Below are 24,690 nucleotides of genomic sequence, written 5' to 3' on the forward strand. Positions count from 1 at the left end.
GTCACCACCTCATTGCCTAGGAAGGTCCAGCCCCTCTCTTTCCCTGCCACAATGGATGGAATCCCTGGTATTGTGGAAGAGATGATGGGGGCTCTTAGAGGAACCTCCTCTCCATCCCCATTGTGCCCCGACCACTCAGCTCTCTTCCCCTTCAACGCGGCTCTGGGTGGCAGGTGCCAAAAGATGAATCCAGATAGTTCACGGGCCATCTCCTCTGCAGCCGGAGAATAAGAGAGGATAATTATTCATTGGATGTAGTTTACTGCGTTTGGTTGCAGGTCCTGTGCTAAGGGATGGTCACAGCCTAAGCCTCTCTAATGACCTGGAGAGCAGAGAAAAGGATGCTATTATTCTGTTTATTGAGAATTAAGATAAATCTGGTTAGAGGAGAGGCCATCCGCTATTTGGCTGTTCCCAAAAGCAATTACCTATAATTTTGCTGCTTCAGGAAAGAGAGTCACTAGTATTTGTGGGACCAAAACCGTTACATGCAACCTGAGAAAGCTCAGAGGAGATTAATCATTGTATTTTTCTCAGTGCTGCATCAACCTCACTTCCTCTCAATTTGGGCTCAATTTACAGGCTACTCAGTTCCCCACAGATGCAGGGAGAGGGGAATGTGTGTGTTGGGGGTGGCACGAGGGTTAATTGGAACATTTTGCAAACCACCTTTATCAAAGCAGAGGTAGCCTGCTGGCCTATTAGTTCAAATGGTTTCATCCTGTCCAGCTGAGAGTTGTGTTGGGTCTGGAGACTTCTTGTTGGTTTTGTGTAGTTGTGTGTGTTTAGATTAAAGATCCTAACTTAATGGGGCAGCTGTTCTTAACTGCCCTGTGCGGCCCACTGGTGTATTGGGATCAATTGCAAGGTGTGTCGCAAGTCGGTTTGTGCTGCTAACAATAAAAGTACTGAAGTTTTTGAATAATTTGCCTAAGAAATAGTTTCCGACAGAGGAATGTTATCCTAACAGTATTAGTACACCCACTCACCTGTGATGTACTTAATGGAGCAGGAGAGAACAGGCTGCCATCAAAGCCAAGTCCTGGAAATGACCTAGAACCCACAGCCTGTCTCAGCCATGCTGCATGTTCCAGCAGGGAACAAAGCGACTGTTGTATTATGGGTAATTACTGACCTGATAATAAAATGTTTGTGGATTGGATACATTTCAATGGATATATTGTTTCCTTCACCCCACCCCCACTAGCGGCAAAAGCTGCTCTATATGAATCTGAGTACATTTCTGTGACAGTATTCCTCATGTGTATAGCATTCTATGTGAATCATCTCCCAAAAATTGCCATGGGGTCATTATCCCCAGTTCTTACCTAGAGAAACTGAGATTCTGGAAGTCCCTCTGAATGGCCCATACTTCCCCAGGTGTCTCTGCAGGAAGCAATGTGGACAACCACAGCAGTTGGAAGGGCAATGACTGACCTAATGGAGTTCAGGACGCTATGACTGTTGGCACCTGATGTGCACAGCTGCTCCCATCTGCGCAGAGAGAATATAAAGGCAGTGGCGCTGAAACATCTGCTGCTTTCACTCACCATCAAGATGGAACTGACTGTACATGCAAGCAAAATTTTAACGAAGAGAGCGATCTCAGAGTGCTGCAAAGATAAGTTGTTTCTCCTTGACACCTAGGAAGGAACCTGGCCAAGACCCTCTGTTGAAAGACAATATCAAATAAATGAAAAATCTAAATATCCATGTGTTTATTCACTTTTTCTCCCTAGATAATGTACTGCAGCCATTTCATATTCATTTATTGGTTTAACTTTTAGTAGAGATGAAGTCTCACTATGCTGCCCCGGCTGGTCTCAAACTCCTGGGCTCAACTGATCCTCCCGCCTCGGCCTCCCAAGTACTGGGATTACTGGCATGAGCCACAGCACCTGGCCTAGCCTCATGTATATTTAAAAGCATCCCTAACCTCTACACACTAGATGTCAGTGGTACTCTTCCAGTGGTGTCAATCAAAAATGTCTCAGAGACATAGACTCAGTAATATGTATCCCTCTTTCCTCTATCCTTCAGTCATTCAATCTCCACTTCTACCCCTGCCCTGGAGGCAACCAATCTGTACCAATTTTTTGTGTACCTTTTCTATAGAAAGGTTCTGAATAGGTTCCCCCTCACCCCAAACAATATGCCATGTCTAGATCCCTCTAGCCATTACATAATACCTTATTTGGAAAAAAGTGTCTTCACAAATATGCTTAAGTTACAGGTTTTGAGATGACATCTCATCCTGGATTACCCTGGTGGGCCCTAAGTCCAGTGACCAATGTCCTCTTAAGCGACAGAAGAGAAAACACAGACACACAGAGCAGAAGGCTATGTGATCGAATCAGAGTGAGGTGGCCACAAGCCAAGGAAGCTAAGTTATGCTGACAACCACCAGAAGCTGGAAAGGAAGGAAGATTTCTACTCTGGAGCCTCCAGAGGGCATGCAGCCCTGCTGACACCTTGATTTCAGACTTCTGGACTCCAAAACTGAGTCCAGAAACTTTTGTTGTTTCTGTTGTTTTAAGCTGCCCAGTTTGTGGTAACTTGTTATAGCAGCTCTAGGAAACTAACTCTCTCTACAAATAGAGGTATATATATTTTTCCCACAAACTCACAATGATAAGACACATTGTTCTGCACCTTGCTTTTTTAACTTAAAATTATATTATAGAAATCTCTTGACATCAGTATAGCTTCATTTATCTATTACTGTAGAAAAAGCCACTCAAAAACTTAGTGACTTAAAACAATGACAATTATTTGTCAGCTCATGGTTCTGTAAAGTGGGCAAGGCTCAGCTAGGCTGGGTCATCTTTGTTCCCTATGGCACCAGCTGAAGTTGGAATTTCCAAGGCTGTTTTTTCACTGACATTTCTCAGCTGATGCCTCAGCTAGGATGACTAGGACAGTTGGGGGCTTTTGGCATCTTTTGCTCTTCATGTGGTTTCTCCATGTGGATGCATGGGCTTCTTCATAGTATGATGGCTGGGTTGTAAGAAGTGTTCCCAAGAGAGAAATTTCCTATATGCAAGCTCTTATTAAGCCTCCACCGGCATCATGCTTTCAATGCCAAAAACTAGTTACATACCCAAGCCCAGAAACAATGTGGGAAGGGACTATACAAGGGTTTAAGTTTGGGGAGTTATGGTTTGTTAGGGACGGTCAAAGTAAGTCTACCACAAGTATATACAAACTTGCATCTTTTCATTTCGCAAAATTTACTTTAGGCATGTAATCTAGACAGTTACTCTTCATTCTTAACAGTTAAATAGCATTTCATTATCTGGATGGACTGTAATTTATTTAGTTCACATACTAATGGATATTTATATTACTTCCAAATTTTGTTGTTAAAAATGATGCTGCAAAAATATTATTTTATGTATACATCGTTTTGCACATCTGTGAGAATATCAGTATGCTGAATACCTATCAAAATTGCTGGTTAAAACAGCATGTGCCCGTATAATTTTGATGGAAATTGATTGACTAATTACCCCACATAGAGGTTGTACCAAATTACATTCCTATCAGCAATGCATGAAAGCAACTATTTCCCCCACACTCCAATCATGCTAGGCATCAAACATTTTTTGCTTTGCCAATAGGATAGGGAAAACATAGTATTTATTTTTGTTTTCATTTATATTTCTCTTCTGATTGAGATCTATCATGTTTGCACATTTGTAAGAACTATCTATATTTTCTTTCTGTGAGCTGTAGTTATTTCCTTTGCCCATTTTTGAGGATTGTTGGTCTTCATCTTGTTAATTTTAAGGAGCTACTTATATATTAAAGTGATTGTGCCTTTGACCATAATATAAATTGAAGATTTTTTTTTCTGATTTTAAAGCATGCTTTTGTTTATGGTGGGGTTTTCGTTCTATGCAGAAATTGGATTCTATATAACCAAATTACTCTCTTCTCCCATGGCTTCCAGATATTGTCATATTTAGGAAAGTTTTCCACATCAACAGATTATATATGTGTGTATTTATGTATATGAATGCATGTGTGTGTGTGTGTGTGTGTACATCTACAATCATGGGTCACTTAACAACAGGGACACATTCTGAGAAACAAATCGTTAGGTGATTTTGTCATTGTGATAACATCATAGAGTGCACTAACATGAACCCAGATGGTATAGCCCACCACACACCTATACCATATGGTAAAGCCCATTGCTTCTAGACTACAAACCTGTCCAGCATGTTACTGTACTAAATATTGCAGGCAATTGTAATAAAATCTAGAAATGAAATCTTATTTCTAGAATTATAGGGATTGAACCTAATCCTAAGAATTCTTGCTACTCAATACACCATATTCTATAATAAGGTATCAGCAAAATAAGCAATTAATATCAGACCTGCACCCCAAAAATGTTGGTTTGTATCCTTCCTGTGCTAATCAACCCCTGAATTCCTTTCATTATCCTCTTCACCCTCTTCACAGGAACTACAATCACAGTATTTGTCTTGCACTGATTACAAGTCTGGATAGGGCTGGAAGTAAATATACTATACATTATTCCTATCCTAATTAAAAAAGCAAATCCCCACTTCACAGAACCCACTACTAAATATTTCTTTATACAAGCAACTACATCCATAGTCCTAACAGTATGATTATTAACATAATGTACTCTGGACAATAAACAGTTATAAAAGTCTTGAACCAAACAGTATACACAAATAAAGTTTGTGTATCCAAAGCTATCTAAACATAGAAATGTATAGTGAAAATACAGTATAAAAGATTTTTTTAAACTGGTACACCTGTATAGGGTACTTACAATGAATTGGAGCTTGCAGGACCGGAAGTTGCTCTGGGTGAGCCACTGAGTGAGTGGTGAGTGACTATGAAGGCCTAGGACATTACCATACACTTTTATATGACTGGCAGTGCAATACATTTGTTTACACCAGCATCACTACAAATACATGAATAATGTGTTGCACTATGATGGTACAACAGCTATGACACCACCAGGCAATAGAAAATTTTCAGCTCCATTAAAATCTGATGGGTCATCCTCATATATTGTCCATTGTTGATCTAAATGTCAGTATGAGGTGCCTAATTGTATATGTATGTATATGTAAATCAATTGCATATTTTAAATCTTTATATATTTGCTTTTGCATTAAATTCTTTACTTTGCCAAAAATTCTTTTTGGTGTAGGTTGTGAGGTAGGGATTCAATTTTATTATTTTCTGTAGGCTCAGTTGCCTCAATGTTTATCACATAATCCACTTTTTGTCCATTAATTTTAAGTGCTATCTTTTTCGTATACTAAATTATCTCATGTATCTGGTTGGATCTGTAGGCTTGCTATTCTGTCTCAATGATCTATCTGTCCATTCATATCCAGTAATATATCTTTAAAAAATATCCTAACATTATCTATTCTAAAGTCCAGCTCATCTCATCTTGTTTCAAAAACAATCTGTTGTTAATTTTGTTTACTACTGCATTAAATTTGTAGACGAACTTAGGAGAATCCTCTTGATTTTTGAATTTTCTTTTTGGCCCAGTCTTTTCCTTGGCCCGATCTTGATTACTCAAATTAATCTGTTACGTCTAAGTCTGTTGATGTCACACCTCTGGTAGGAACATCCTGGGGCAAATTGGCCTGGAGCTGTCTGGGTGTAGCAGGCTAAACTAGAGCTCAGGTGCCTTAGGGACTGGATGGAGGCAGATTAAATTGATACTAGGTATGTAGTCAGGGGACAAAGCAGGATCATCTCAAGGGTACCAGAAGAATCTGAGTAGAATATTCTGTGGACCAGGTCTGAGGAGGTCAAAGGAATGATGAGAACCAGGAGAATAAAGAGAAGAGGGGTTTCAAAGGAAAGGAGGTGAACAGACAGTATGTCTCCCTATTGCGGCTCACTTAGAATCTGGGGCCTGCTTTGAGGGGCTATAAAGAGCCATGAAAGGCTTGATATAGGTTAAAGTCAAGGTGAATTCTCTCTAGGTGAAAGGGCTGTGAGTAACGTGCCTGGTGGAGAGTTTGTTTTGAGAGACAGAACAGTGATAGGAAAGCGCTCTAGAATAGATGTCAGATCATTTGGATTCTTTTAGTTCTAGTGCCGCGACCAATTTATTAGAGGATGGTGGGATCAATCATGTTTGCATGTTTTTAAGAACCATCTATATTTTCTTCCTATGAACTGTGATTATCTCCTTTGCCCATGCTACTTGCCCACATTACTTGCTTGCTCATCTATAAAATCAGGTTGAGGTAGAGTAGCTCTAAGATTTTTTCCTAATGCAGTGTTTTATGGCTCTGTGATTACTTTCCAGAGTGTGAGAAAGATTCATGGCCTCAGGTTATGGGTAATATTTCCCAGTCATCTGAAGTCCCAGCCAAGGCCATGGGGTTCGAAACGTTTAAAACTTCAACCTAGTGTTTGCACATTTACAGAGTCTGGGAAACTTGAGTTCTTCATATGAAAATGTGTTCCATCCAATGGCTCCTCCACCATCAACAGAATAAAGCCCTGATGTCTTACTCTGGGGTGAGAGCACCGTCGTGATCTAGCCTAGCATTCTTTTTCAGCTGCACCACCCATCCTCCCTTTCAGGAATTCTATGTTCCAGTCAGGCTGAACTTCTTGTGATATCCTACAAATGTTAATGCTTTCTTGCCTCAGTGTTTTTCTTTATGTTTTTCCGCTACCTGAGCTACTCTTCCTCATCTCATAGCCAAATCCAAGCCATACTTAAGTGCCAACCTCAGATTTTACCTCTTCTCTGATGCTCCCTGTTCTAGTTGAGATCTGGAAGTTATAAGGGGAAGAGACCCAGTCAAGCTAGTTCAAGCAAAAGGAAGTGTATCACAAAGCTCCAGTGGATAATGTCGTGTACAGCCACAGAGAGAACAGGGGGTGAGATACATGTGGAGTGAAGGAGGACTCTAACTGGGACCTGGGGATGCCACAATGGATGCTACTGTCTCCATCTCTCAGGGTCAGTGGGATTCCCTTCATCTCCGGTCACCTCTGCTTTTTCTCCATGCAGCGTTTCCTCCCTGCTTGTCCTCTGTGTGTTCTCTTCTCCTGTCTTCTTGTTCCCCATCTCACTCAGCAAATAGAATCGCTGCCCCACGCTGCCTACATGATTTCCTTAGCACCCACTACTGACGGATGTGTCACTTTGTTTAAATTCTTAACAGAAGGCATATGGCTGGTAAGTAATTTTTTAAAGGTAGCTATTAACCTAAGAAAACAGAAATTGTATGGGAAAGAAAATGTATCACAAAAAAATTTTTTTTGTTTAGTAGCGAACAGTATTTATATAGCTATTAGAGTGTAAACACTGACTTGGTTTAGTAAAAAAAATTGAAACCAAATGATATTGGGAGAATAGGAGAAGGGGCAGGGAGGTGGTAGATATCAATTAAATGCTCTTCTCTCACAACAACAAGTTCATGCCTAACTCTGAAAATCCGGGAGGAGCAACATAAACAAATCATTTAAAAATATAGCAGTAAATCCAGAAGCAGCTAGAAAAGTTGAAAGAGGCCACTGCTATGGGGTTGTGGGGCTGGGGAGTGGCAGTAAATGTGCAGGGGATTTATGTGTTTATTATAAGGCTTTCTGTAGCTTTTTTTAAATTAAAAAATACATATGCATGCATTCGTTTTAAAATGGCTCTTTTAAAAATTATGAAATAATGTAAAGAATTTAACATTTTTTAAAAAGCTCTAATTCTAATGAGATGCACTCTCAGAAATCTGGCAATATACAGAAGGCCCCGTTTCCTGGGGCTTCCCAAGAGTGCTGTTTTCACTGGACAATTAAGCAGATGAAAAGTTTTGTTTGTTTTTGTATCAGACAGATTTTAGTTACACATAGGCACACACACGTGCACACAACATAACCTTACAGATAAAGACATATGTCCTCCATTCCAGTCCTTTAAACTCCATCCCCCAAGCAATTAGGAACATAAATTTAATGTCATTCTTCCTAGTCTACAGTTTTAAATATTTTTACTACAATACATACGCACATACATCTTTTAAAAAATACTAATTTACTTATTATGTTTTGAAATTTTCATTTAAATGTTATCATAAGGTATATATTATTCTGGTGCTTGCTTTACTCATTTAATATGTTGAGACCTATCTATATTCACATATGGATCTAGTGCCTTCATTGTATTTCATCATATGAGTACAGCAGAATTTATTTTGCCTGCCAACTTTTTTACTCTTACTCTTATGTGGCAGTGAATATCTTTATGCAAACCTCATGCCAACACATACAAAAATGTCTCCTACATGTATACCTAGACATGGAATTGCTGGGTTACAGGGAGGCACATTTTCCATTTTACTAGGTCACTGGGTCAGCATCATTTTTAAACACAATTAAATAGCGCTGTTGGCAGATTCTGGTTCCTGGGTGACAGGCTTGTACAGACCGGCCCAGCTCGGGGTGGAGGCCATATCTGAAATACCACCTGTGTCACTGTCACAACAGTGCTGGAGGCTCTCTTTTCAGAGGCGGCAGTTTTGGACCAGAGCAGAGAGACACATTTATTCACGTTCTTTCTAACAAGGTGGTGTTTGACACTTAAAGGACTGATAAGGTTCTTTTCTTTTTCACATATATGAGGGGAAAGCCCTAGGTAACATACAGTGAAGAAGACCGAAGGAGGATGAGCAAAGTAGAAATATAGAACACATGACATGGACAAAGAAGGCCCCCACGGGTGGGAGGTGGGTGTATACATTTTTCCGTTCATTCATTATCAGTACAGCTGACTTTTGAACAATGCAGGGTTGGGCTGTCAACCCCCATGTAGTTGAAAATCCATGCATGACTTTTGATGTCCCCCAAATTTAACTAACAGCCTACTGCTGGCCAGAAGCCAAACTGATACCATACAGTCATTTAACATGTATTTTGTATGTTACATGTATTATACACTATATTCTTACAATAAAGTAAGCTAGAGGGGAAAAATGTTATTAAGCAAATCCTAAGGAAGAGAAAATACATTTACTATTCATTAAGTGAAAGTGGATTGGTATAATTTGGATGTGTGTCCCTTCCCAAATCTCATATTGAAATGTAATCCCTAATATTGGATGTGGGGCCTGGCGGGAGGTGATTGGATCGTGAGGACGGATTCTCATGAATGGTTTTGGCACCATCCCTCTTGGCGCTGTCCTCATGATAGTGAGTTTTCCTGAGATTTGGTCATTTAAAAGTGTGTGGCACCTCCCTCCCTCTCCACCCCTCCTCTGGCCATGTGATGTGCCTGCACCCCCTTTGCCTTCCACCATTATTGTAAGTTTCCTGAGGCCTCCCCAGATGCTGAGCAGATGCCAGCATCACACTTCCTGTACAGCCTGCAGAATGATAAACCAATTAAACATCTTTTCTCTATAAACTACCCAGTCTCAGATATCTCTTTATAGCAATGTGAGAACAGACTAATACATGGATCATCATAAAGATCTTCGGCTCATCATCTTCACTTTGAGTAAGCTAAGGAGAAGGAGGAAGCAGGTTGGTCTTGCTGTCTCAGGGGTGGCAGAGGCAGGAGAAAATCCACATAGAAGTTGACCCTTGCAGTTCAAATTCATGGTGTTCAAGGGCCACCTGTATTTGTGAAGAATGTGTCAGACTTGGAACTAGATTCTGGGGCAGAAAGTACCATAAGAAAGGGACAGTTCCCTTTTGACTGATATGGTAGATGAGATTTGGAAAGTCTTCTTCATTCACATCCTTTCCACAGAAACAGCCCCTGACTATGGGCTACCACCTTTCTCCCAACCATGGCAGTAACTGCCCTCACTTCTCACTCTTGAAAACGGAGTCAGCTGTTCAGATCAGAGTCACTTGACTAAGGAATGCTGATCCTAAAACCACCCAGTGACCTATGATTCACACCCCACATCAAGAAGATGAGTGGCACCATCATATGTGTGTGTGTGTGTGTGTGTGTATATAATCACTATATATATATCACTACATATATATATATATCACTACATATATATATACACACACATATATATATGTAGTGATATCTCTTCATATGATGTTGCAATGCCATGAAAAGAACTCTGACTGTCAGTGACAAGAGTCTGGGGCCCAGAGTGTATTAATAAACTGAGGATAACTTTTGTAGTGAGTGTCTTGAAAGGGTTTGATTATTTTGGGAGTACTGTACATTGTAGATAGATGCACATAGTAGGTGTTCAATTAATATTTGTTGATTAAGACTTGTTGAGTAGTGTTCAATGCTTGTTTAAATGTGATAAGTTGGAAAGTGGATTTTATTAATTACAAAATTAGAACTACTTTATATTCACATAATTCTTTGTTTTCACAGGGTTTTTATATACATTGTTCATTTTAATTTTCATGAGGAGTTATAATACCAGCATGCTATTTAGATATAGTTATTATTATATAGGTGGTTATCATTAGGAGTGAATCACTATAATGTAGCGGTTAAGTGTGGATACTGTTGCCAATCTTGCTTTCCATCCCAGTTCTACCTCTTATGGGCTTTATACATCTCTGTACTTAAGATTTTTCATTTGTACAATGAGGAGAAAAGCAGCATCTACTTTGTAGTGTTGTCATGAACTGAATTCATGAATTCATGTGTGTGAAATGCTTAGAATAATGTCTGGCACATAGGAAATTTTCAAACGTTATTATTAGCTATCATTTTTTTTTTCGACCAAGCTGGAAGCTAAGATTCAAGAGGATCAGTTTCATCCCAGGCCACTTTGCCAGTAAGTGGCCCCATCAGAATTAGAAAGCTATCAATAAAAGCAAAGGAGAGAAAGTGTGAGACACAGGTTTTGGTTCCCACTGCAAAAAATCACTGATAACTAAATTGGGGTGAATAAGTACTTGCCAGCCTGCCACATGGGGTATTGATGAGGTTTCAACAAACTGATGGATATGCAAAGTCTTTGAAAACTGAAGTACAGTGGTGTGGCTGCATTATTCTGCTGGGGAGGAAAGGGCATGAGGCTGGGGCATGGTGAGGCTGAATGAGGTCTGTGGCTTAGGAGAAAGAAAGGAAAGATGGAGACCCGCAGCTCATTTCCTGGGAGCATGGGTAGGCAACAGTGTGGATTCATCACAGAGCCCCCAAGCAGGTGGTGAGAAAACGCAGATGCCCCCCTTCTGCTTTTTGAGCATCTCATGTTATTCAACATTGTCCATGTATTTGTGCAAAATGCTATCTCCTCATTGGGAGACTTCACCAGCTCCCTGTGCTAGTGGCAGGAGAATAGGAGTTTCCTAAAGGGATCTGTTCAAAAATGAAACTCATAAATGTATTCCTGATAGAGAGGGAACAACTGGTTTCTTAGCCAACTGAGTTGCCCTGAAATCACCACCAACGACAAACTCTGAGCCTGTAACACTGGTTCTCTCCTCACAAGAACCCCATGAGTCATGTGGAGAAGAGATGTTTAATTCCATCCAGCAGGTAAACAAATGGGCCAAGAGAAGAGAATTGATGCACCCAGGATCACGTGGCCCACCCTTAGCGTGGAGCTTCTGGCTCCTGGTGACACTGCTCCCAGCCACACATGGGGTGCCTGCTGAACAGAGCCCCTCATATCTCCTTCCCCACTACTAACTGTCATGGGATGCCAGTCTCAGGCACCAGAGTCGGAGGAACAAGTCTAGTCCAGGACCACTTTGGGAATCCATTAGTGTGGGGTTGATGCATTTCCTAGGAAAGCAAAGAATCTCTGCATGGCTTTCCCAGCCACATCTCCATAGAATAGCAACATAATGTTTATAATCTCTTATCTGTTTCTTCTCTACCATTCTCCTTGTGGACAATGGTTACGGCTCATCTACATGTCTCCCTCTCTCCCAAAGTCAGCAGTAGAGACAGCACAGATTTCTGGTTGGGAAACCATGGTCTACACCACAGATACAGTACCCCAACAAGGCTGTAAAGAAGGAGGTTGTTGGTTAAGAATGTGGGCTTGGTGGCAAGACAGAATTGAGTGTGAATACAATTTTGCTATTTCTTAGCATACGTTTATTGTTTCCAAATTTCAGTGTTCTTCTCTGTAAAACAGAGATAATAATAGTGCCGGTGCCATGATCTTACAGGATGAGAGGAGTACATATAAACTGACTACAGGACTTTCATTTTTAGCAAGTTAGTAGATTACATAGCCTGCTGGATAAAATATCGTAAATATATATTTAATAGTGTATCTATGTTTAATGGAAAAAAACCCCCTGAAAACCAGAAGGTTAACAAAGACCAATATTTTGGTTACCCTGAGACAAGGATACATTTTCGCAATTAGCTAGAATTTTTAGCAGCCACTTGGATATAGAATATGAGTCCTTAAGCTCACATTAGGCAAAGAATTGGAATTGAGATCCCAGACTAAGTTAGGATCCTCAAAGGGTTGGGACTCGTGGAGAAGGTTAGAATAGAAAAAAATCTTCCTGCCCACTCAGGGAAATAGCAAGAAACTTTGCTTTCCTCTGGACTCTGGGGAGGTGAAAAAAAAAGTTTTCTGTTGATAGTTTGTAACCATGACCTCAACCTCACTTGGATTTGGTATTTACCTTTATCATATCTGTTCAGGAAATTAACACAAAGAGATCCCTAGCTGGAATACCCCTAGAGCTTCCAGCAAAACAAAATCAAATTCTGTCCTGCCAAATACAAGCTCCATTACAAAATACGTGAAGAAGCAAGACACTGTGAGTGAGGCAGCAGACAGCATCCATAGAAAGACAAGAATTCTCAGTGCTTCAGAGGAGAGAACTATCAGAATGGAGAAATAAGATCCACTTGAAAAAAGTAAAGACAGATGAGACAAGGATAAGATACCACTAATAAAGCATTCACAGGGAAGGTGGCACGTAGTAAGCAAGTAATAGACATTAGTTATTATTCATATTAGTGTTAGGGTTCTGTTTTCACGGAGGAAAGGAAAACAAATCTGAAAGGCAATCCGTTTGTTGATCACTAGTTCTCTTTAGACACAGCACTTTGCAGGCTGAGGAGCATAAGACCAGGGCCAGAGAGATGGGAGGGTCCATAGATGAAGGTCTGGAGGTAAAGCCTCCTTGGTCCCATCTTGACTATTCCCCACGTGACCACGAGAAAATCCATCCCATTTGCAATAATCACAAATCTGACCTCCCAAGGCTGAAGTAGAGAGTAGAATTAAGGGAGCATTCTAAGGCTTGCTGTAAAATTAATCACAACACAATAATAATTTTAAAAAGTCATTGCCAGAGGGAGAAAGGCATAAAGTCACTGAGGTCACAGTATTGAGCTATCATTTTGATGTACAGTTCCCAAATAGATCAGTCTACTCTGACTTAGAACACATTATTTTTTATAAAATTACAACGTATCAGGGAGAGCAAAGAACCTAGGATTCTTCAGATTAAAAACCTGGGATGCAGATGGACAGCCTAGGGTACTCTAAGAAGTATGTTGTGTGTGGTGGGTGGAGGGAGCATATGACAACTGCCTTTGCTGGAGTGGAATGGAATACCAATCAATCTCTTGTCCCTCTGTTCGATTTTATTTTATTTTATTTTTTTTTTTTTGAGATGGAGTCTTGCTCTGTCACCCAGGCTGGAGTGCAGTGACGCGATCTCCGCTCGCTGCAAGCTCTGCCTCCTGGGTTCACGCCATTCTTCTGCCTCAGCCTCCTGAGTAGCTGGGATTACAGGCACCCGCCACCACGCCTGGCTAATTTTTTGTATTTTTAGTAGAGACGGGATTTCACCATGTTAGCCAGGATGGTCTCGATCTCCTGACCTCGTGATCCGCTCGCCTCGACCTCCCAAAGTGCTGGGATTACAGGCATGAGCCACTGCGCCTGGCCCCTTGGTTCAATATTTAATTCTGCACAAAGTATATGATTGACCAAGCCTTGGATCATATCATTTACGGTCATACCTGACTACAGTCAATAAATAAATAGCTTGCTAAAAATCAATAAATAAGGAAATAATTGTCTTCTATAGGATTCAAAATGAAAAAAGACCATCATTTTTGTTATAGTTCTCAACCCAATTCACTCTTACACAAGGGACAGAAAGTAGGTCTGAGTCTATCTCCAGCAATAGGCTGAATTCCAAACGATGTTGGTCCCAGGGTCTGTCTTGGTTTGAAATGAGTTCAAGGTAGGGTTTGAGCATGTTGACACAGTATAGACTTCCTCCAAGTCAGGGTCAACCATTGGCATTCTATGCTGAGACAGTCTTTGCAGTGCTACCTTGGATAATTCATTCTTACCAACTTGATCATTAGAGATCAAGTCATGAGGTATTTGCAAGTCACTTAATCGGCCAGAAAGCCTTCAGATTAACATGGCCATCAGGCTTCTCCCAGTAATGTCTTTTTGCAAAGAATAGTCCAGCCTGCCTCTGCACATCAATCTGTATTAGTCTAAGGATCATTCTAACATGTATGTATTTCACTGTCGGTACTTCTGATCTGATGGACAATTTGTCTAAGTGAGTTCTGCAAACATAGAAGTTCTGCAGACATAGAAGCTGGTGGCATTGAGCTCTGCTGTGCCAGCTGAGTGGGGAAGGTGTCACTCTGGCATGGTGGATAACAGGGCTCATTCTGGAAGGTGGTAACTTCTTCCTTTCATTTTCTCCAATGTGACATCATAGAAAATGTCCTGGTTTAGGGATCAAGATGATGTGAGTTTGTGTCTTGGCTTTGAAGCATCCTCACTTTGGTACTTACCTCAGTTCCTTCATCTGTAAAATGGTGATACTCACCTCTCCCAATTCTTGTAAGGATTAAGTAATTTAACACAATGCTGGGCATATAGGAGGTTCTCAGTCATAGTTAGCTTCTTTCTCCTCCCTGGGGTTGGGGGTGGGGGTGTCACTGATTTAACCAAGCAACACACATAGAGACAAGGTTTTAAGGCAGGAGGAGGCTTCCTATGGAGGAAGAAAGGATGAAAACCTGAAATCTCTTAATCTTCAGCTAGGATAGTTCACTACAACTTGAAATATGGGCAACCTAATTCTCCCTGAGCTTCCATCAAGGGAGAAGAGCCAGAGTCACACCTTTAACTTCTATGACAGCCAACACACACCATCACACTTTAACTGGTTTCCAAAAGGAAAAAAGCCCTTGCCCTGAGGGAGGAATTAGGGAGATCCCTATGAGCAAGGTGACCTACACAATGACAGCCCAGGACATCAAAGATCCAGCAGGGCTGGAAATTCGGGAGTTGGGACACAGAACAAATGTCTTGATAACTGTGATCTACTTGTTATAAATATCACAATAACCACATTTGTTCAGCTACTCAATCAATGAGGTTAGCTATATAAGTGTCATATGTTGCCTTCCCTGAAAGTGAATCTGGGAGATTTAATGATTCATTCACTCAACAAATATTTATTAAGCATCCTCTGTATGCCAGGCAAGGTACCAGGAACTAGGGCCATTAGGTTCCTGCTTTCATGAAGCAGAGAGACTAAACAAACAATATCAGATAGTGGTATGTTCCATGGAGAAAATAAACAGAGTTACGGATTGTGCCCAGGGTAAGGGAAGAGTTCATTTTAATAGTGGCCTGGGAAGGCCTCCGGGATGGTTACTTTAAGAGGAGAAATGAAGAATACAAAGGAGGCAAGCATGAAAAAAAATCTGGGGAAAAATATTCCAGGCAGATGGGATAGCAAGTGCAAAATCCCTTTGGTTTGTCAGAAGAATGGAAAGAACCTCAGGATAAATGGATGTGTGGAAAAGAGTGAGCAAGGGGGAAATGCTAAGAGTTGAGGCTGGAGAGATGGGAGCTATAGTTTGTATCATGGCCAAATATTTGGATTTTAATTAATTAAAATAGACTCTCTGGTAGTTTGGTTTCTTTCTTTTCTTTCTTTCTTCTTTTTTTGTTGTTGTTGAGACAAGGTCTGGCTCTGTCACCCAGGATGGAGTACAGTGGCATGACCTCTGCTTACTGCAACCTCTGCCTCTTGGACTCAAGTGATCCTCCCACCTCAGCTTCCCGAATAACTGGGACTACGGGCACATGCCACTATGCCCAGCTAATTTCTGTATGTTTTGTAGAGATGGGGTTTCACCATGTTGCCCAGGTTGGTCTCGAACTCCTGAGCTCAAGTGATCCACCCACCTTGGCCGCCCAAAGTACTGGGATTACAGGTGTCAGCCACTATGCCCAGCATACATTATATAATACTAATATATAATGTCTTTGGTAGGTTTTAAGCAGGGTAAGGTACATTCAGGGGAGAAAACCTGGGGCATTTAGCCTGTCCATGCCCTCAATTCTGTAAGCTCGCCTCTAGGCGCACATGATTGTTAGACTACCCTCCTGTCCTCCCCTTTAGCTAGGAAGGCCAGGCCAAAGCTCCTAAGCTCTGACCTTTAGCCCTCAACTCCATCCGCCCTGGCCTCAGGCTTTGGCTTTCACAATCCTATATACCATTCAGACCCAGGTTTTAATACCTCCAACTTTCCCACTCACTTTTCTATTTTATTCTGAGCTCAGACCACTGTTCTCTCCCTACTTCCTGAACTTTACCTGTGCCTGGACGCCTTAAATCATAGAGAAACTGAGGCAGGATAGGTAGTCAAGGAAGTGACCATGTTCTTGGGACCCAGCAACCATGGTGACCACATAGTCAACACAATAAGCCTCAGCATTCGCATTGTAATTGGACTTTCTCCTGAAGACAGCATGCGCGTTTTGATTTTACCTGTCCTCAAACTGACCCTTTGCTCATTATGTGAAAAACACAATCCTGGGTTGAGATTCAAGAAGCTAATGAGATATGTGGTATATGAACAAGCATGTATAGCTACTGTGCATGTGCACCCAGAGAGCCATCCAGAATATGCTTACCTGTAGCACCTCTTTCCACCTCCCTATGAATAATCATGTATGACTCCTGTAAAGGGAGTCTCCCTAGTGCCAGTCTTTGCTGTCTCATCCTTGCCAGTAACCCACCCTGAATTCTGTCTCTCTCAAGGTGTACTGCCTAGTCTGCACCTAACTTATAAAATATATTTTTTTCTTTTCCAATAAATTACTCTATGCTGCACTTCTTTTGCTGTGTGTCTCTTATTTAAATTCTTTTAAACTAAGAGGATAAGAACCAAGGTATCACAGCAGCTGTCAACAAAACAAGGGGCAGAAGTTCACGGACCAAAGACTAGGATCAGGAGTCACGTTCTGCCTCTGCTGCCTTGGGGATCATTACTTGACCCCTGTGGTCCTCTCTGGAGCCTCTAAATTGTACTGTGTTGAGGTTGGACGCAATGGTTGTTAAGGTCCTTTTCAACTTGGATGCTTTAACCTGGGGTTCAACCAATTCAAGAGAAATAGGAATAAACTAACAGGTAAGAAGTAGATACACTATATATTTGAGATAAAATGACTCCTTATATTGGGTTTGAAAGCACTCTTTGGTTTTGAAACCCCACAAAACCTCTCTTCAGCCCCTGAGCTCTTGGCTTCCTGTAGGCGTATGTTTGTAACACACATATGTCTTCCAGGGAACAACATGAATGTCAGTGTCATTTAACTGGAGACTTGCCTGGTGTTTGTATTTGAAATGAAAGTCTTGGAACTAGTTAGCCTCAAATGTAGATTAGCCAAAGCATGAAATTTTTCTTCCTGCCTCTTTCTTTTTTCTCACAAATTAGCATTTTACATGAGTAATGTATGTTCATTATTCAAGAACACTATGGAGATAGATAATATAGAATTGAAAGTCTCCCAGAATTTTCTATTGATCACCACTGTAAAAAATTAGTACATACTCTTTCCTTTAATTAATCAACTAACTAATTTATCATATGTAAATGTACTAAACATTTTTTTTAATATTTGTGGTTGGCTTAGCAGTAGCCCCCAAAGACATATTCACATCTCAAACTCAAGGTAAGAGTGTTACCTTATTTGGAAAAAGAATCTTGCATATGTGACAAAATTAAGAATTTTAAGTTGAAGAGATTATTCTGAAATATTCAGGTGGGCCCTAAATGTAATCACACATCTCATTATAAGAGGAAGGCAGACAGAGATTTTAACAGAGAGAAGGCCATATGATGATGGAGTTGAGAGAAATTTTAACATGCTGGCCTTGAAGATTAGAGTGATGTGGTCACAAGTCAAGGAATGCCAGTAGCTACCAGAGGCTGGAAAAGGCAAGAAATGGGTTCTCCCTTAGAACCTCTATGGGGAGGACAGCCCTGCCAACACCTTGGTTTTGGCTCGTTGAAACCTATTTCTGACTGACTTCCAGAACTGTGAAATAAATTTCTGTTGTTTTAAGCCCCAAAGCCTGTGGTAATTTGTCATAGCAGCCACAGAAAATGGGTACAATGTTCAAGGCCTAAAATGGAAAACAGCAGTCCACTTCACCCATTTCCAAGCCCCTAGTTTTGTTTCCCAGAGGCAAATATTTTAAATCCTGGAGCAGTTACTTCTGGAATTTTTCTCCATATTTCTAGTTGAAGTGCATATATGTGTTAGATGTGTGCCCACTGACTTTGTATTTTTGTTTTAAAAATGTTTAGAAACTCTTATACCTCCTCAACATATACATATATATGCACATGTACGCATATATACACCCTTCTCTTCATCACATTCTCAACTTCCAAAATAATATATACATATCTATGTGTGATATATATATATCACATTCTCAGCTCACTGCAACCTTCAGCACCCAGGCTCAAACCATCCTCCCACCTCAGCCTCCCCAGTAGCTGGGACTAGAGGTGTGTGCCACTATAAACAGCTAATTTTTTTAAAAATTTTTTAGAGACAGGGTTTCACCATGTTGCCCAGACTGATCTCAAATTCCTGAGTTCAAGCAATCCACCCACTTTTGCCTCCCAAAGAGCTGGGATTACAAGTATCAGCCACCGTGCCCAGCCTGTAGTCATATTTTTGTGTCATTTATTACAGTGATATAAACTGTATCTTAGCAGTTCTGTGTGGTGTACTCTGTTTACATTTTCCTTCTTGAACAACCTCTTGTTTTTCCTGGAGTTAGTAATTGCCTCAAGTTTTTATTTGCCCACTCCTTTTATGTGCATATCACCATAACTCCATCCTCAAACTCTCTGCCAGAAATAGAAAATGTCTCTCAATATATTCAAGCACATGAAATAATCTCTGATTTTCATTCTGTCCCTACCTGGGAAATACCTTTCCTAGATCTTCTCATCTTCTTGGTTCAATAAGAATTGGTTGCTTTTTAGTATTTGTAACTGTACTGTCATTCTGAAATCCATTTCCCTCTTTACTGTTGGAGTGTCAACTTTGTTTATCTTCTGTCTCTCTTTCTTCATTGTGCCTCATTAAAATGAAGTTTCAAAATTCTAGTAGCTGCTGAAGAAAGAGTGAATGCTGTGAACATTCTTTGATTTATTGCATATCTTTATCTTGACTATGCATAGAAATCTAGGAAACTCATTTTACTTCAGAGTTTTGAAGACATTTTCTTACTGTCTTCTAGCTTCTGATAGTGCTATTGATAATTTTAATGCTTTTGTTATTTCTGATCTCATGTATGTGATCTTTCTCTGAGAGTTTTTGGGATTTTATTTTACCCCATTACTCTGATATTTTATAATATTTTATTCATTATGCTGGACATAAAGTAAGCTTTTAAAATCTGAAAACCTATAACCTTTAATTATGGAAAATTTTCTCATTTTAGTTCTTGGGTAATTTTCTCAGTTCTAATTTCTTCATTTCCTGGAACTTTCCTCAGTTACGTTTTGAAACTTCTAACTAATTTTTTAACACACTTATCTTTTCCTTACTCTTTTCCATTACTTTGTCTTTTTATTCTACTATCTACATTTCTTTTCAAATATATGTATACACACATTTGTCCATTCTATCAAACTTTGTATTTTGGCTCTCATAATTTAATCTCTAGGAGAAATTTTATTTGTTATTTTTGAAGCTTCTTTTACAAATCATGTAATTCTTGTTTCATGGATTCAATATTTTTTACCTCTGTGAGAATGTAGATTGGAGAGTTTCCCTGCATAGTTTTCGCTCCTCTGATTTCTGCGTTATATTTGTTTTCTCCAGGCTCCTTTGCTCTGTTTATCTGCTTTTCAGTTAGAGGTGTTATTCAACTGTTTTAATATCTGGTATCCCTTCGCATTTAAAAGTAAAGCATTGCAGAGATAAGCAGCTTCATGGGCATGCACTTGACTTCCATTAGGATGCTCCTGCAGGCATGGAGCCATTTTTTTAAAGGAAGATCAACTGACAGTATCTGTAAGAATCCTCTCTGTTGGGTCAGCTTGACTACCCTCCAATCTTCTGTAAAGGGCTAGAGGACTTCTATTCCTAATTCCCAGTTTTCAGTACAGTAATCCGCACCTCCCACTCTGCCCAAGCTGTGCAGGGTATTCTTGAGTTATAAGTTCCTCTGGGACAACTTCTTCAGAGAGCAAACCTCCAGTCTCCTGCTAGGTAGGGGAGGGAGAGCTGTCTAGTTGCTTAAGGTAAAGAAGGGAATGTAGGGGTCAACTTATTTCTTTTATGGAGTTTCAACCAATTCTTTACTTTTAAGCTCCATCCACACCTTAATTTTTGAAGACATCTATTGCCTTAAATTCTAAAGTGTTTACAGAGTTCCAGAATGGAAATTGGTTGGCTTCTTGTTTTACCCACCCAGCAACCTTATGGGCATTTTATTTTGGCTTTCTCTGCTATGCAAAGTTAAATTTTAGTTATCCATCTGTCTTCTAACATTCAAAGTTATCTTGATATTTCTCTGTTTTTTTCTTTCTTGATCTTCATCTTCATAAGCGCATGCTTTTAACAAAATCTCTTTACATTCATTTTAGTGGGGTCTTGGAGCAGAACAGGGGAAAACACCTAAGTTCTATTGATCACATTTTACAAGAGCCTGTCTCCTTCTGTCTTCTCTTTCAGCTCTGAAGCCAAGATCTCCTCCTCTGAATTGGTGGCTGCAAAACTTCTTTCCAAGTGCAGGTATGTGGCTACTACCTCTTTTCTCTACGGGATGAGATTTCTGTGCTCCACGTCCAGTTGGGAAAAGAGAAGCCTCATCCAGCCACAGGGTATCCCACTCCAACGTCACCACTCTGCACCAACCATCTCCTCCCTTTTCCTCTTCCAAATCACAATCTCCTTGGCTATCTTGGTCATAGAGACTCCTCTCCTCCGTGTCTTCAAGATCTCAATGATCCTTCACCCAACTCTGACTTCCTTCCTGGCACAAGCAGGAGCCCTGTTTCAAAAATTTCTGGTTGGGCTTATTGCCAATAACACCTTAATTTAATGTCTGATATTTTATTTTTGGCTTGTTGCCTTGAGCCTCAGTTTTCTAAAATGAGGGGAAAAAAGTATAATTACCGACTATTCTGGGTCAAGAGATATCCTGCCATGAACACAACCTTTAAGCTCTCTGCCTGTTTTTGAACAACACATTCAATACTCTGTAAAATGTAAACCCTACATCTTTCTGGCTCTCGATGGAATCCATCCTGAACTTGCCTTAAATCGTAACTCTAACACCCTAATCTTTCCAGCATCTATTTCAACTGCCTGTTTCCCTTATTTCCAATTTTTCCTCATAGTCTTCTTGAAACTAAAGATAAAGTGTATATGCCTCCTGCAGTGGGCTCAATAATACCCTTCTCCCACAGAAGATGTCCATGTCTGAATCCCCAGAAACCGTGAATGTTATCTTATATGGCAGAAGGAACTTTTCAGATGTGTTAAAAATCTTAAGACGGAGAGATAATCTCGGATTATTCATTCAGATGAACCCAATGTACTCACAGGTGGCCTTTCTAAGAGGAGGTCAGAGAGCTGGTTCATGCTCTTTCTGCCACATGAGGTTATAATGAAAGTCAGCAGTCTGCAACCCAGAACAGGGCCCTCACTCACGTGGCACTGTGATCTCAGGCTTCCAGCCTCCAGACTGAGAAGTAAATTTCTGTTGTGTAGAAGTCGCCCAATCTATGGCACCTTGTTATAGCAGCTAGAACTAACTAGGACAGTTGTGTTCATGTCTTGATTCCCAGTCCGAACAATTTCTTAAAATAAAACACTATCAGTTAAGGGATTTAATTTGCAGTGGCTTTTGCATTGGGGGAAATGGATAATATAATGGGTATAAAGAACCCCTAATATGCAGAGAGACAGAACAAGTTCAAGCCACTTACTTTGTGCCTTTAAACAAACCACTTAACATTTGTAAGCACCTATTCCTTTATCTGTACCATGTTGATTCTCTATTTGGACATTTTCCAGTGACATGGATGCTCAAGTCTTTCTGGGCAAACCATTTTATCACTGCAGTATTTATAACCCCTTCTTTCTTTTTGCATTGACCTTGTTATCTTTGCTCCACTTCCCTAACATCTGTCTCCACACATGCCATGAATTAATTATCTCTCACTTCAAGCTCCATAGGTTGATGGAGCAGAAAGGAGATGAGATTTCCCCTTATGGGTCTGCATGGATCCTGAGATCTGACTTTTGCACCACTGTCCATCCCTCTCCAACCACATTATGTCAGTGCCACCAGCAAGCCATGTGGCAAGAGAGACACACTGCCTAGTCTGTTTCCCTGGAAAGCACAATCCCCACCACAAGTAAAGAAGCTCCATTTATTCATTCATCCATCTAGTCATCCTTTTAACCAACAAATAGTTACTGACCATCTATTATGCATCAAGCAGTCTGTTAGATCCCGCACACACAAGGAAAAATAAGACAAAAGCCAACCTTTGAAGTGCCGCAGGGAGCTGACTGGATAATGGAAGAAACAGGTCCAGAAATCCACAACCACTCTGTAGGAGCTATGATCAACAGAAGTGTACCTGAGTTGTGGCACCTGTGTACCTGGGTCAGGTCTGCAATCTGATGAGGTCATGGGAGGCTTCCCAGAGGACATAATGCCTGAGTTTTCAAGAATGAGAAGAAATAAGACTCACACATTTACTTTTACTTTTTTTCTGGACTTTCTGATTCTTTTAATAGGGAACGATAAAATACGATTGATGAATAGGCCTTTAAAGATTACATAAACTAGTCATCTGATTTTACAAATATGAAAACTGAGGGAGAAGAAAGGTTATGGCATATCCAAGCATATTGGTAGGGATGCTTGAGGAAATCCTACTAGAGCAGTTTGGGTCCTTGTGGCAAGAGTTATCATACTATGAGGCTTTTTCTTGGGTCACCGAATTCACCTAGAGATTAGTTGAAGCCTGCAGGCCCTGGGTTATAAATAAGATGATGCTATTTTGTTAAAAAGCAGTAGTTTGAGTGGGGGCACTGTGCTGGCTTTATAATTTTAATTTTAATTTTTTTGAGACAGGGTCTTGCTCCAGGCTGTTATACAGGGACACGAACATGGCTCACTGCAGCCTCCAGCTCCTGGTCTCAAGCCATCCTCCCACCTCAACCTCCCAAAGTGCTGAGATTACAGGTGTGAGCCAACACAGTACAGCGCTGGTTTGAACTGTAAGAGTGGTGTTGTGCTTGGGTAACACAGTTTGAAGGTGCAGTGGGGCACCTGTGCCTCTGCTGCACTGCAGCCCAGCCTGGAGCCCATTCTCTCTTCAGGAACACCTGGCAAAGCAAGTCACCCATGTTGGTCTGTGATGTGCAGTTCTACCTGCTGAAATGTCCCTTTTCTCTCCCAGTACTCATCATGGATACATGAGCTTCTCCTGAACTCCCTCTCCCACCAATCTTGATGCATTTGCCACAGTTATACCCACCTGGGTCAGAGTCAGGGAGCCTCATCCTCCTCCATAGGGGGTCAAAGGGTGGCGGGGTGGGAAGCAATGAATCTCACTTTTGTTTTCCCTGAGTCTGGTCAGTCTGTACTTGTATTACTCTGTTCTCACACTGCTATAAAGAACTACCTGAGCTCTTTCCGTCTCAGGTCGCCGCTGCGAGACGAGCCGCCGCCATGTCTGCGCATCTGCAATGGATGGTCGTGCGGAACTGCTCCAGTTTCCTGATCAAGAGGAATAAGCAGACCTATAGTACTGAGCCCAATAACTTGAAGGCCCGCAATTCCTTCCGCTACAAGGGGCTGATTCACCGCAAGACCGTGGGCGTGGAGCCGGCAGCCGACGGCAAAGGCGTCGTGGTGGTCATTAAGCGGAGATCCGGCCAGCGGAAGCCTGCCACCTCCTATGTGCGGACCACCATCAACAAGAATGCTCGCGCCACGCTCAGCAGCATCAGACACATGATCCGCAAGAACAAGTACCGCCCCGACCTGCGCATGGCAGCCATCCGCAGGGCCAGCGCCATCCTGCGCAGCCAGAAGCCTGTGATGGTGAAGAGGAAGCGGACCCGCCCCACCAAGAGCTCCTGAGCCCCCTGCCCCCAAAGCAATAAAGAGTCAGCTGGCTTTCTCAAAAAAAAAAAAAAAAAAAAAAAAAAAGAACTACCTGAAACTGAGTAATTTATAAAGAAAAGAGGTTTCATTGACTCACAGTTCTACATGTCTGGGGAAGCCTCAGGAAATTTACAATCATGGCAGAAGGTGAAGGGGAAGCAAGCACGTCTTATCATGGAAAAGCTGAAGAGAGAGAGAGAGTGAAGCAGGAAGTGCCACTTTTAAACCATCAGTTCTTATGAGAACTCACTCACTGTCTTG

The 24,690-nt window shown here is 41.0% G+C and overlaps 1 protein-coding gene and 1 pseudogene across 2 annotated transcripts in view; one reads left to right on the plus strand and one right to left on the minus strand.

Moving 5' to 3' along the window:
• Positions 1-24,690, minus strand: part of ASIC2 (acid sensing ion channel subunit 2) — a 1,127,000-nt gene that overhangs the window by 671,002 nt on the left and 431,308 nt on the right.
• Positions 23,952-24,411, plus strand: LOC714598 (large ribosomal subunit protein eL28 pseudogene; annotated as a pseudogene). The gene has a single exon (XR_001440324.3). The product of XR_001440324.3 is annotated as a large ribosomal subunit protein eL28 pseudogene (transcript).

Source organism: Macaca mulatta, chromosome 16 (genome assembly GCF_049350105.2).
Source record: "Macaca mulatta isolate MMU2019108-1 chromosome 16, T2T-MMU8v2.0, whole genome shotgun sequence".
NCBI lineage: Eukaryota > Metazoa > Chordata > Mammalia > Primates > Cercopithecidae > Macaca > Macaca mulatta.